Here is a 10,936-nt window from a genome sequence, read left to right as displayed (position 1 = left end):
GACCAGGTGCCTTATGGGAAGCTGATTCATTTTATAGTGACATCATAACACACTTCCAGTCAGTGTCTATGGAGCTCCTTCCTGTGACTTGTGTTGAAAAGTGCGGTGGCAGTTTTTTTTTTTTATGGCTAATCAGTCGGAACTAAATGAGGCACCGAACCAACTGTAACACAATTACACTTTAATTAACGAGTGTTTTACTGTCCTGTGACATTTATGCGCAGAGTGAAAGACCAAGGATGTCTCCACAAAGATGACATTGGCTAATTTCCCAGGTTTGAGTCCTTTTTGTTTTTTGTCCTCCGGAAAATCAATTAGTATCAAGTTGAGGGCAAACTTTTTCCTGCAGTAATCAAATAGTGTGACACTCTACTGCTATATGTGTAATGCTATATGTGTAATGCTATATGTGCAATGCTATATGTGCAATGCTATATGTGTAATGCTATATGTGCAATGCTATATGTGCAATGCTATATGTGCAATGCCTGCTATATGTGTATGTGTAATGCCTGCTATATGTTCAATGCTATATGAGGATGCTATGGGAGGATATGTATTTTAAAAACTTTAAAATTATCTTTACATATAACAGCAATTAGAAAAAGAAAATGCTCTGAAAATAATAAGGGTGTCAAAGGCCTGTAATTAAACCGTCCAATCAAAATGTCAAAGAGACGCGTATCAATCAGGAAGAGACACAAAATGACTACAAAGAGTCACAACATGACAACAAGCACACAAAATCACCCCACATGACTACAAAGAGACACACAATGTCTAAAAATAGATTCAAAATGACTCAAAGTCACAACATGACAACAAGCACACAAAATTACCCCAAATGACTACAAAGAGACACAAAATGTCTAAAAAGAGATTCAAAATCACTAAAAAGAGACACAAAATGACTACAAAGAGTCACAACATGACAACAAGCACACAAAATCCCCCCAAATGACTACAAAGATACAAAATGTCTAAAAAGAGATTCAAAATGACTACAAAGGGACACCATGTCTAAAAAGAGATTCAAAATGACTACAAAGGGACACCATGTCTAAAAAGAGATTCAAAATGACTACAAAGGGACACCATGTCTAAAAAAGAGATTCAAAATGACTACAAAGGGACACCATGTCTAAAAAAGAGATTCAAAATGACTACAAAAAGAGACCAAACATGACAACAATATGACACAACACGACTCTAAAGAGATTCACCACTCAGAGACACGAAGCCCCAGAGAAATACTCAACTACAAAGTGGCATAACAACCGTAAAGTCTGTGTTTCTTATGTAGGAAAGGGGCCAGGGCCCCCCGTTGCCCCGTGCACTCATTGGTGCGTCGGCATATTCCTCTCCAAGCTGCTAGCTCGACAGCCCGGAGCGCTAACAGCGGCCATGTTTGTTGTTTACGTTAATACAAATCATTTTGTGGGTGTGGCTTTGGAGGGGGGGGGGGGGGGCCTGAAGGGGCTGTCAGTGTTGCTAGATGTCAGGACTTTGGGAGCTAGCGCTGCCGGCTACTTCCATCCACTGAGCTGTTTTCAAAATGTTGCCGACGCCAGCAACAAATGTCGACACGTTCGTGATTGCTGGTCTTTGAAAAAGAAAAAAAAAAGCTCTTGTTCTCCTGATGATGGATCCTGCTGCTCAGGTTAATGAAGGATCCGTCAGCGCGTCCCTTTTTGTTTGTCTTTGGACGCCAAAGTGAAACGGTTTCTTTTTGATTAGCGGCTGGATCTGTGGCTGTCGGGTTGGAGATGCTGACAAAAGGATGCCCTTTGCCTTTGAAGAAGCACTTCATCTTGCCTCAGGTAAAAAAAAAAAAAGAAAAAAGACTCCAGAACTTGGCAAAAAAGGAAGAAAAAACCCCACTTTTTTGTTTGGTTCCCAGCCTCGGGCAGGCTTTCAACCAAGTGGGCTCCTCTGATGTTGAAATATACACATTACACATAGAAAACAGTCCGTCAAAAGGAGAGAGAATCCTCTCTACTTATTTTGCACGAAAGTGCAACTAGACCCACTCTTAACGGGAGAGTACGCCGCACATTTCCTCCTGCCTTTTGAAATATAAAATCAGAAACCAGTAAAAGCTTGTCTGTGTGCATTATTAATGCCACTAGAGTAAAAAAAAAAAAAAAAAAAAAAAAAAGAGGCAGCCAAGAAGGATCCAAATCCTCACCTGGCAGCATGGGCAATAAATATGAAATAAACACATATACGTCCTGTTCATTTCAAGCCTGCGCATGTTCGAATGTGCACTAATTACATGTTTCTAATAATAAATGCTTAAAAAACTCAAGCTAAATTACCTGCAATAGAGTCGTAGCTTCAGCAGACCTCCAGATGTATTCCGCAGACGCCGCCGCTCTCTTTCACCTCCGGAGCAGAGGCTCCCGCGTTTATTATTCAGCACCAGGCGGCTCCACCTTTTTGGCTCATCTCCGAACAATTTTCCAGGCTTCCTGTAAATAAAAAAATAAATAATGAATATGCATTTTTTTTTTTTTTTTTGCAGGGGAATCCATTTGCGAAACAGAATGATAATGAAGAGAAAGTGCTTTAAAAAAAAATAAAGCCCCCAATTAATAAACGGCTGCTCACATCTTCTAATGAGATGCCGTTTTTTAATAAGCGGGTATGTTGTACAACAAAAGGTGTTTTGGTAAACATTATTGTTTATTGGTTTGATGACATGCGGATGGTGGAACGGATTGGAATTAAACAACACGTTTGATGCACACGGAGGTTATTGTGACGCACGTGCACGGGGAGAATGCGCCTTTCTGTCGTCGGGTAGTTTACATCCAAAGAAGCTTCTGGTTGAAAAACAACCTTGAGCTGCCTCCGCTGTACAACAATGGATATGACAATAACTCAAGAAAATCAAGTTTGTCTCCATAGGAGGAAGCACGCTACCGGGGATTTGACAGGAATTTAGATGGAAAAAAATATTTTACGTGAATCCTCACGAAAACTCGTTTGTTTCCTGGTTGCGCAACACGAACTCTGCTGCTGCTGCTGGGACCAGGAGCCAGGCTGTGTGTCAAGAGCTCACAGGAAAAGTGCCGGGGAGATGCATCAAATTTGAAGTGTAAATCGGTAGCTTGTAAACAATGAGAGAAAAACACACACACACACACACACACGTACAAATCAACTTGTTATCGACTCAACGCCCGCTGACTGGATCTCCGTCTGGCTGCGTGTGTTTACTTATTCATCGAGGTTGGAGAGGTGGGCCATTCTTTCTCAAACTCCAGGTCCTCCCCCCCCCCCCCCCCGCTGTCGGACAAGATGGGCGGACCCCCATTAAAGATGCATGACCAGTGAGTCGAGCTCAGAAACTCATCCCCCCCCCCCTCCCGGCTTTTGGTTGATGCCCCCCTCAAATATTCACGCCGCGTTACCGTAGCCCGGGGTTCCGATGTTTCGGCGGCGTAGGTGCTACATCCTCATCTGCCATGCAGAGGGAGGGATGGGTGGAAGGTTTGAGAGGCCACGGGGGAGGGGGGGGGGGTCGACACTTTCTTGTACATTGCCCCATAAAAATGTAGAAATAGGGCCAGAATGATTTCATTCAGGTGCCCTGTGTTGCGCCGCCTGACCTGTACTCTCTACACACCACACTTGGCATTCAGGGAGACACTCGCAGCATTAGAGGTAATAAGAGTGTTCGGGGGCAAACTGTGCACGGCAATGAATTCATGGAGACCAAAGGTGGCCTCTTTGAGTTGTTTTTTTTGTTCTTCTTCTTCTGCAAACCCCTTCGGGATGCGCTGCATGTCGACGTTTCTACACCCAAAAAAAAATACGTTTCAGTATTAGTCCGGTATCACCCTGGCAGAAAGACGCAGTGCCACGCAGGTTAACATCGTACAATGATTAGGTTAAGTTCAGGTGAACCACGGGGTTGTGTTTAAATAATAATGCAACTTGAACAGCTGTCCTCTGGGTGAAAGTCCTGCGTTTGTTTTCCGCCATCTTTAATGGACTTTCTTGCTTTTTGTGGTCGTCGTTATACAATGTAACGTTCAATAGCAGTCACCCTATATATACTACTTGCTTTGACTGAATGCAAAAAAAACTTCAATTCAACTCAATTTGCCTCAGATGGCTTTACAATCTGTACACATACGACATCCCTGTCCCAGGACCTCACATCGGGGGGGGTCATTTCCTGGGTTTTGCAGAGACGTACCATGGGGAGGAGGGTCTGGGGGGGGGGGGGGGGTCGTGATCCCACAGAATCTGAGACCAGCTGGTGAAACTGCCTTTGCTGTCTCTGATAGCCCCAGAGGGTGATTGAGTTTATACTGGGAACAAGTCGAGTGTCATTGTGTCCCGACTGTCAGCGGCTGAAGCGCTGTCAAATTCAAAAACGGCCTCATTTCTTTTCCATCTCGCTAAAGAGGCCGCCGGTTCGTGGTTTACTTCGTGTCACTCACGTTTCAAAAGGGAATAAACCGGGACCCTTTTTGGAATGTTGCAAACATGAAATATCACGATTGAGGAAAAGATTTTTAAACTAAGCTTAATAACAGACTCAAACTAGCTTAATGACTGTCTGTAATTTCACAATATTGTGTTTTGGTAATGAAGGCTGGTGTATAGACCGTGCCACTTAAAGGGGACTCGTTATGCTTATTTTCAGGCTCATACTTGTATTTTGGGTTTCTGGTAGAATATTTTTAGATGCTTTAATGTTGCATTATTTTTCTCATACTCTGTTTCTGAATTAACCTGCATTTACTGTCTAAAATGCTCCGTTTTAGCGCCTGTCTCTTTAAGAGCCTCTCCAGAAAAATGCATTTCCTGAAATGTGTTCCTATAATTGAAAAGTATAATAACACAAACAAACAACATCATTTCCGAGATGGGACAAGAAGATTTTAGTTGCACAAAGAGTAGCAGCTCCTGTTTTTTTAAATGAACATCTCTATTAAATGTTACGCAACACAGTAAAGACATATGGAGAGGAGATTTACAGTATACAGACAGTTTGCTTTGTACTTGAAGGCATCACTGTAACAGCTTTAAGTAGCTTCCACGCTGACACTTTGGATCAAGCTTCAGCCAAATTACTGTCCTCACTTCCTGGATCTCCTGGACCTCCTGGACCTCCTGGATCTCCTGGACCTCCTGGACCTCCAGGATCTCCTGGATCTCCAGAATCGCTTCTCTCTCTCAGGCCATCGGATGAAAGGCGGGCTGTTATTTTCAGTGGCCCATTAAACAAAAAAAAACAACGTGCGGTGATGCTAAACGTGCGAGGCGTGTCATTGAGAGTCCTTTCACCCCCCCGTCCCCCCAGTGCCGCCGCGGTGCTCATTTTCTCACCTTGTTTTATTCCCGGCCTCAGATTGGAGATGCATGGCCTATTATTGCCTTGTGTTCAGGAAGAGTGACAACGGGCGCTCATGCACGCGTCCCACCGCGGGCGAAGGAAAACCCACCAAAACGAGATGGATGTTCACCGACCCCCCCCACCCACCGCCACCCCCCCACCAGGGGCATTACGGATTCATAACGCCCCGGCAAAGAGGACGCAAACAAATGAAAGTTTTGCACACAACATGGAGAGCGACGAGGACGGAACCAACAACAACGATAACGAATGCGAACTAAACGGCGTCCTTTGACGTTCCGGGCCGACCTGAAACGAGGCTTTACCTTTTTTCAGTAAAAAAAAAAGAAATTATTATTATTTTGCCCCACTTATCAAACTGGGACAGAGTATCTCTCTCTCTCTCTCTCTCTCTCTCTCTCTCTCTGCGGTCACCACTCCTGTGAAATCATAAAGCAGAAAATCACCATCCATCTGACATTTTTTTTCTTCCGCTCGGTGGAAAATAGTGGCGATAACTCCTGACTGAGTTGGCATTTAGAAGTTGGACATTTTGGCGCCCGGGGGACGGGGACGGGGGGGAGAGCGGCGTGCAGGGAGGGGGGGGGGGGGGGGGGGGGGGGGACGGGACACAAGTTTTTCTCCTTCTTGTGGGAAGGATCTGCTCCATCGGTCACAGCTGCCGTTTCGGGCCGGTCCCCGGTGGGCGCGCAGACGTTCGGCGAAACCCCCACCCCTCCCCCCCCCCCGACAACACGGCGCGCGGCGGGGAGTCCTCTCGAAATAGAAGGCAATGATATGCATGGTGGGTCTCCTCGAGGAGCGAAGGGAACGCGCCGCGTGGGAGCGTATTGAAACATTGCTTTGGACACTCTGATGCTGCTGATAACTCCCATTGTCGACTCTGAAGAAGCGAGGACTCCCTTTGGATGCTTCCTATGCTTCCTATGCTTCCTTTTCCTTCCCCTGCGTCCACATCCTCCCATTACTATAAAAAAAAAAAAGCTCAAATCTCTCCGCTCCAGAATGCATCCACCCTCTCGTATCTTTTGTTGAGAGCAGCTCATTCAATCAGATTGTGATTCTAAAGAGAGATAAACATTCAAAACACGAGCAACTGGGCTCGCTTTTCATTGTTCTACCTGTGATTAAATGGAAGTATGTTTTTCCCCATAATCCGATGGCGGATGTGATTCATTCGCCAATAAGCTGTCCCGTGAACAAGGGTTATAAATGTCAGTTCAATCCCTTATTAGCTGAAACGGTAGAAGTACAAGGCCGGTCGCTTCATCACCGCCGGTGAGTTCTTTGCTCTCACGCATCAATGCAACACTAAATTATGATTTTTTTCTGGACTCCAAGTGTGCTTTATGTTTGCAAGGACTTTGATATTAGCGTGATTTTTCAAAAAGCCATCTGCTGGGTGAGAAACCTGCTCAGGATAAACGATTCGTACAATAACGCGTTCATGCAAATCAACATGTATGTATGTACGTGTGTAAGTCAGCTGATTAATGTGACAAACAGCTGTTCAAACCGCCGTGCATGACCCCGCAGTAATAAACCCTGAATGATAACTGTAGGCTGCAAGGCGGCTGTTGCAGAATATCAATACTTTGAACGCGGCTTATGATGAGATATTCCTTATGACATCAGACACAAACACAGGTCAGAACAGCTGCACTTGTTCGTCACCAGAATTTGATTTAAAATAGACTTAAACCTCAAGCCTCTAGAAATGAGACTTAACACATGTTTTAATGAGCAGAATCAGCCCAACAGTCACAATCTGATTTCTGTCATTCCACACTTAGCTTATTTTGTCATGTTCCCTTTGACATCTGATGTAAATCATTCTCTATTTGGTGCACCCCCCTCTTCAGACATCAAATAAGATTAACATGTGCTTTGGGTTGGCTAAAGGGACATTGATCCCCCCCCCCCCCTCCAGTAAATCATCATGAACCTCGATGAGGTTGAGAGAGAGAAAATTAGCCGGTGAAGGTGAACAAAAGAAGTCGGTAGTTTTCCTCTGTGATGTGTATAAATCACAGTCTTGTCAACAGAACGGCAGACCGTTCAATTAGACCCCCCCCCCCCCCCCTCGCCCCCTCGCCCCCGCGGCGATCCAATCAGGAGGAGAGCACCGGCTGGTTAATATGACCCGTCACGTCTGAGCTCCCTTATCTCCGGGTGATGCCGCTCAACGCCAAAGGCCGACCCTCGCGGCCGACTCGCTGCGATTGATTTAGAGAGCGCGGGGAGCCCCGCCCCCTTTTGACCAAAAAGTGCGTCGGTGGCAGAGAGGTGGCTTTCGAACTGCCGGCACCACTGACTGCTGACATTTAGCATCGGACAGCAATGTGGCCTGCGTGGGGGGTGGGTCGGGGGGGTGGGGTAAAGGTCAAACGCTAGAATGCTGTGAATGCTACTTGTTAAAAATGCTGACGCTCGTTACGCAATCAAGGCCTTTTTGTTCTCCCACTTTGTAACCGTGGACGCAGAGGAGGCCGGCCCGGGAGGCGGATGACATTTTACAGCCCGTGTCTTCCTGACGTGTTTACGAGCAGCAGAAGCTCTCGGGATCCTCGAGCTGCACCAACACCCCCCCCCCCCCCCCCCCCCCGCGCGGGCACCGCCGCCGCGTCCGCCATGAACAAACCCCACTCATCGAGGTGCCGGGTCTTGGCGCTCTCTCTCCCGGGTTGTACATCTCTCAAGAGATCGGCGCTGACAAATCTTCGGCTCGCCAGACACAAAATCCTGTTTATCTTCTGCGGCCTGTGAGCTCTGCGGTGCAGACAGAGTCTTAGACAACAAGAAGACGGACAGACAGGCTCGCGAGAAACAACAACAACAACAAAAACTGTCCGTGCCATCAACGCTCCCGACACCGGCTCAAACTCAGAAGAGCAGATTTGACTTTCACGTTCTCTCTTCGGCTCTGAAGTCTTGGAAGACTTCAAACTGCATCCTAGATGCATTTTTTTTTTTTTCGGTGTCTCAGAACCACTTCTTTTTTCTCACCCCGCAGGCGACTGATTTCACATGACCTTATCTGACCTGTGGAGGAGGTGTTGGTGGTGGGGGTGGGGGTGGGGGGTGCAGCGTTTAGAAGGCTGAAGAATCAAAAGCGTGTTGACAAAAGGGGTAAAAAATAAAAGTCTGGAGACCACTCCAGAGATCAGTGTTTCCGGTGAAGTGGCTTACACAGTGTAAGAAGGACTCGAGACAGAGGGATTACAGAGCATGAAACATGGCCGAAGAGGAATGTGTAACTCGGGGGGGGGGGGGGGGGGGGGGTAGGAAGAGAGAGAGAGAGAGAGAGATAGAGGGATGTGGCAGCTGTGGCAGGCTTTGTGAGCCAAGGTGCCAGTGGAGAGTGAGAAGGGGAGCGTTGATGGGCTCGCTGGGTGGAAAGGAGTGATGTGAGGCTAAGGTCGAGCAGATGGTGGCCGTTAATGAGGGTGTAGAGGTGTGTGTGGGGGGGGGGGGGGTGGGGGGGGCGAGTCGTGATGTTCTCTGGGCTGCAAAGGCCCAGCGCTGAGTTCAGGACCGGTGGGGGGAAAAAAAAGAAAAATTAAAGTGTGGGAGGTATGGACCCCGTGATGAGGGTTAGCCCGGTAGCTGTGTGCGACCTTTAACACTCACGCCCGTCACCGCGCCGTGACGTCTGCACTCGGCTGCACCGGCCAGTCACCGAAGGTGAGAACAATGTTCATACTCATTCACACTCATTTCCTCCAGCTCCTCTGGGTGCACTCGCTCCTGGAATATCTTTCTTTTCCTTACTTTCTTTTCCTTTCCCAGTGCCTTGACCTCGCCTTCGTTAGCGGGGTTGACGTTAAATGCATAATTAATAGGAAACAAATGAGTCTATGCTAATAAAGTGTGGCAAAACAGAGCGCCTATTTTTGTGGTCTTGGGGGCTTCACCGTTCACATAATTCGGGGGTAAAGTACAGCTGAGTTGAGCAGAATATGAGTAAGAACATGAGACGAGAGGAGCATTCATACGCTGGAGGAAATGGGTTCTCTCGCTGTAAAAGAACATATTCGCTATCCTCTAAATCTCTAAAGCCCCCGTAAGCAAGCTAGCCTAAAATATGTACGCGACGAAGAAGAAGAAGAAGAAAAAAAAAGGGACAGAAAATCAAATAAAGTAATGAAAGGATGTGTCCTAATCCGGCTTACATGTCACAATTTGCGTTGGCAGGAAGATGACTTTCACATTAACACGCTGATGGGATTTCCTATTGGTGCTGACGCTAATTCTCCGAGAAAGAAATCTTTCTTCTGCTAACATTCTGATCAGGTTTCTTGTTTGTGGACGGGGTGGTGGTGGTGGTGGGGGGGGGGGGGCGGGGGGGGGGGGAGGGAGGGGGTGGTTGTGCTTTATTAAGTCCCCCCCCCATCCTCCCTCTCCTCTTTCCGCTTCATTTCGCCGCGATGACAGTTGACAAGGCTCGCTGATTCTTTTTTTATTTTGTTGTCATTAACAGCTTCATACCGTCACCGGTACACAGGAAATGAGCGCTCGGTATCAATATTCCAGGACGACATCTCGTACACAATGCCATCTCACGTAGAGACCGCGGGGGGGGGGGGGGGGGGGGGGGAGCTATTGATCTGCTTTCATTATCATTATCGATCTACAAGCAGAATCCGAGGGAGGGAGGGGGGGGGGGGGGGCGGAGGGTTCAAAATCAACCACTACTTAAATTTGTCTAATCATATCGAGTTCCCACGCACTCGGCTGCCAAAGACCGTGGGCGAGATTGGACGTTTTCATCACCACCTCGTCGTGCAGGAAGGGGGGGGGGGGGGCGACCCGAAAAAAAATCTAATCATCGGGGCTCATCAAGGCGCCTGCTTGATTTGGTTTGTTTTTTTTCGTCCTCCAGGTGAATGTAAGGGAGAGTTAACAGGATTGTTGATCTTCATTTATGACACGGGCATCTGATATGCGGGCGTGCTCTCGTGGGGCTTTCGGAGTCAATACCGGTATCAGTTTAAAACCTTTCATTAAAGGCAGGTATAACACTTCGGCGGCCACCTTATTTTCCCCTCCATCTCGGAGGCTGCGAGGAGGAAAGTAAAAAAAGCACGAGCAAAAAGCCTGGGCTCCACGCGGGGGATAAAATCTATTCTCTATTATTGCACCACTGTTGCTCGAGGGCCCGTCGAGCTAAAAGGTAATGGCATTGCCTGTGATAAATTTATGGCTGAGCCGCTCTGTGTTCCACCGGGGGGGGGGGGGGGGGGGGGGGGGGACGTAACGGGCCGGGAATTGGAGCCATAACTGAAATGACAAATGACCCCCCCCCCCCCCACCGATGACGAATCAACAACGCGTCATTTACGATGTCTTCGGAATGAGTAAGTGCGCTCCGATGGCAGGCGACGCGTTGTGTATTTACACGGCGCTGCGCGGGCGGACGGGCTGTCGGGTTCGCCGTCAGAGCGTCAGAGTGATTGTGAGGAAGGGAACGCGCGGTAGCGCGGAGACGGTTTTTGGGTAAACCCAAACGGCTGGTTCACAGCGCCCCAACAGGTGAGAAGGGACCCCCCCCCCCCATTTGTT

Source organism: Cyclopterus lumpus, chromosome 6 (genome assembly GCF_009769545.1).
Source record: "Cyclopterus lumpus isolate fCycLum1 chromosome 6, fCycLum1.pri, whole genome shotgun sequence".
NCBI lineage: Eukaryota > Metazoa > Chordata > Actinopteri > Perciformes > Cyclopteridae > Cyclopterus > Cyclopterus lumpus.
The sequence above is the reverse complement of the archived record's forward strand: the minus strand, read 5'-3'. Positions refer to the sequence as shown.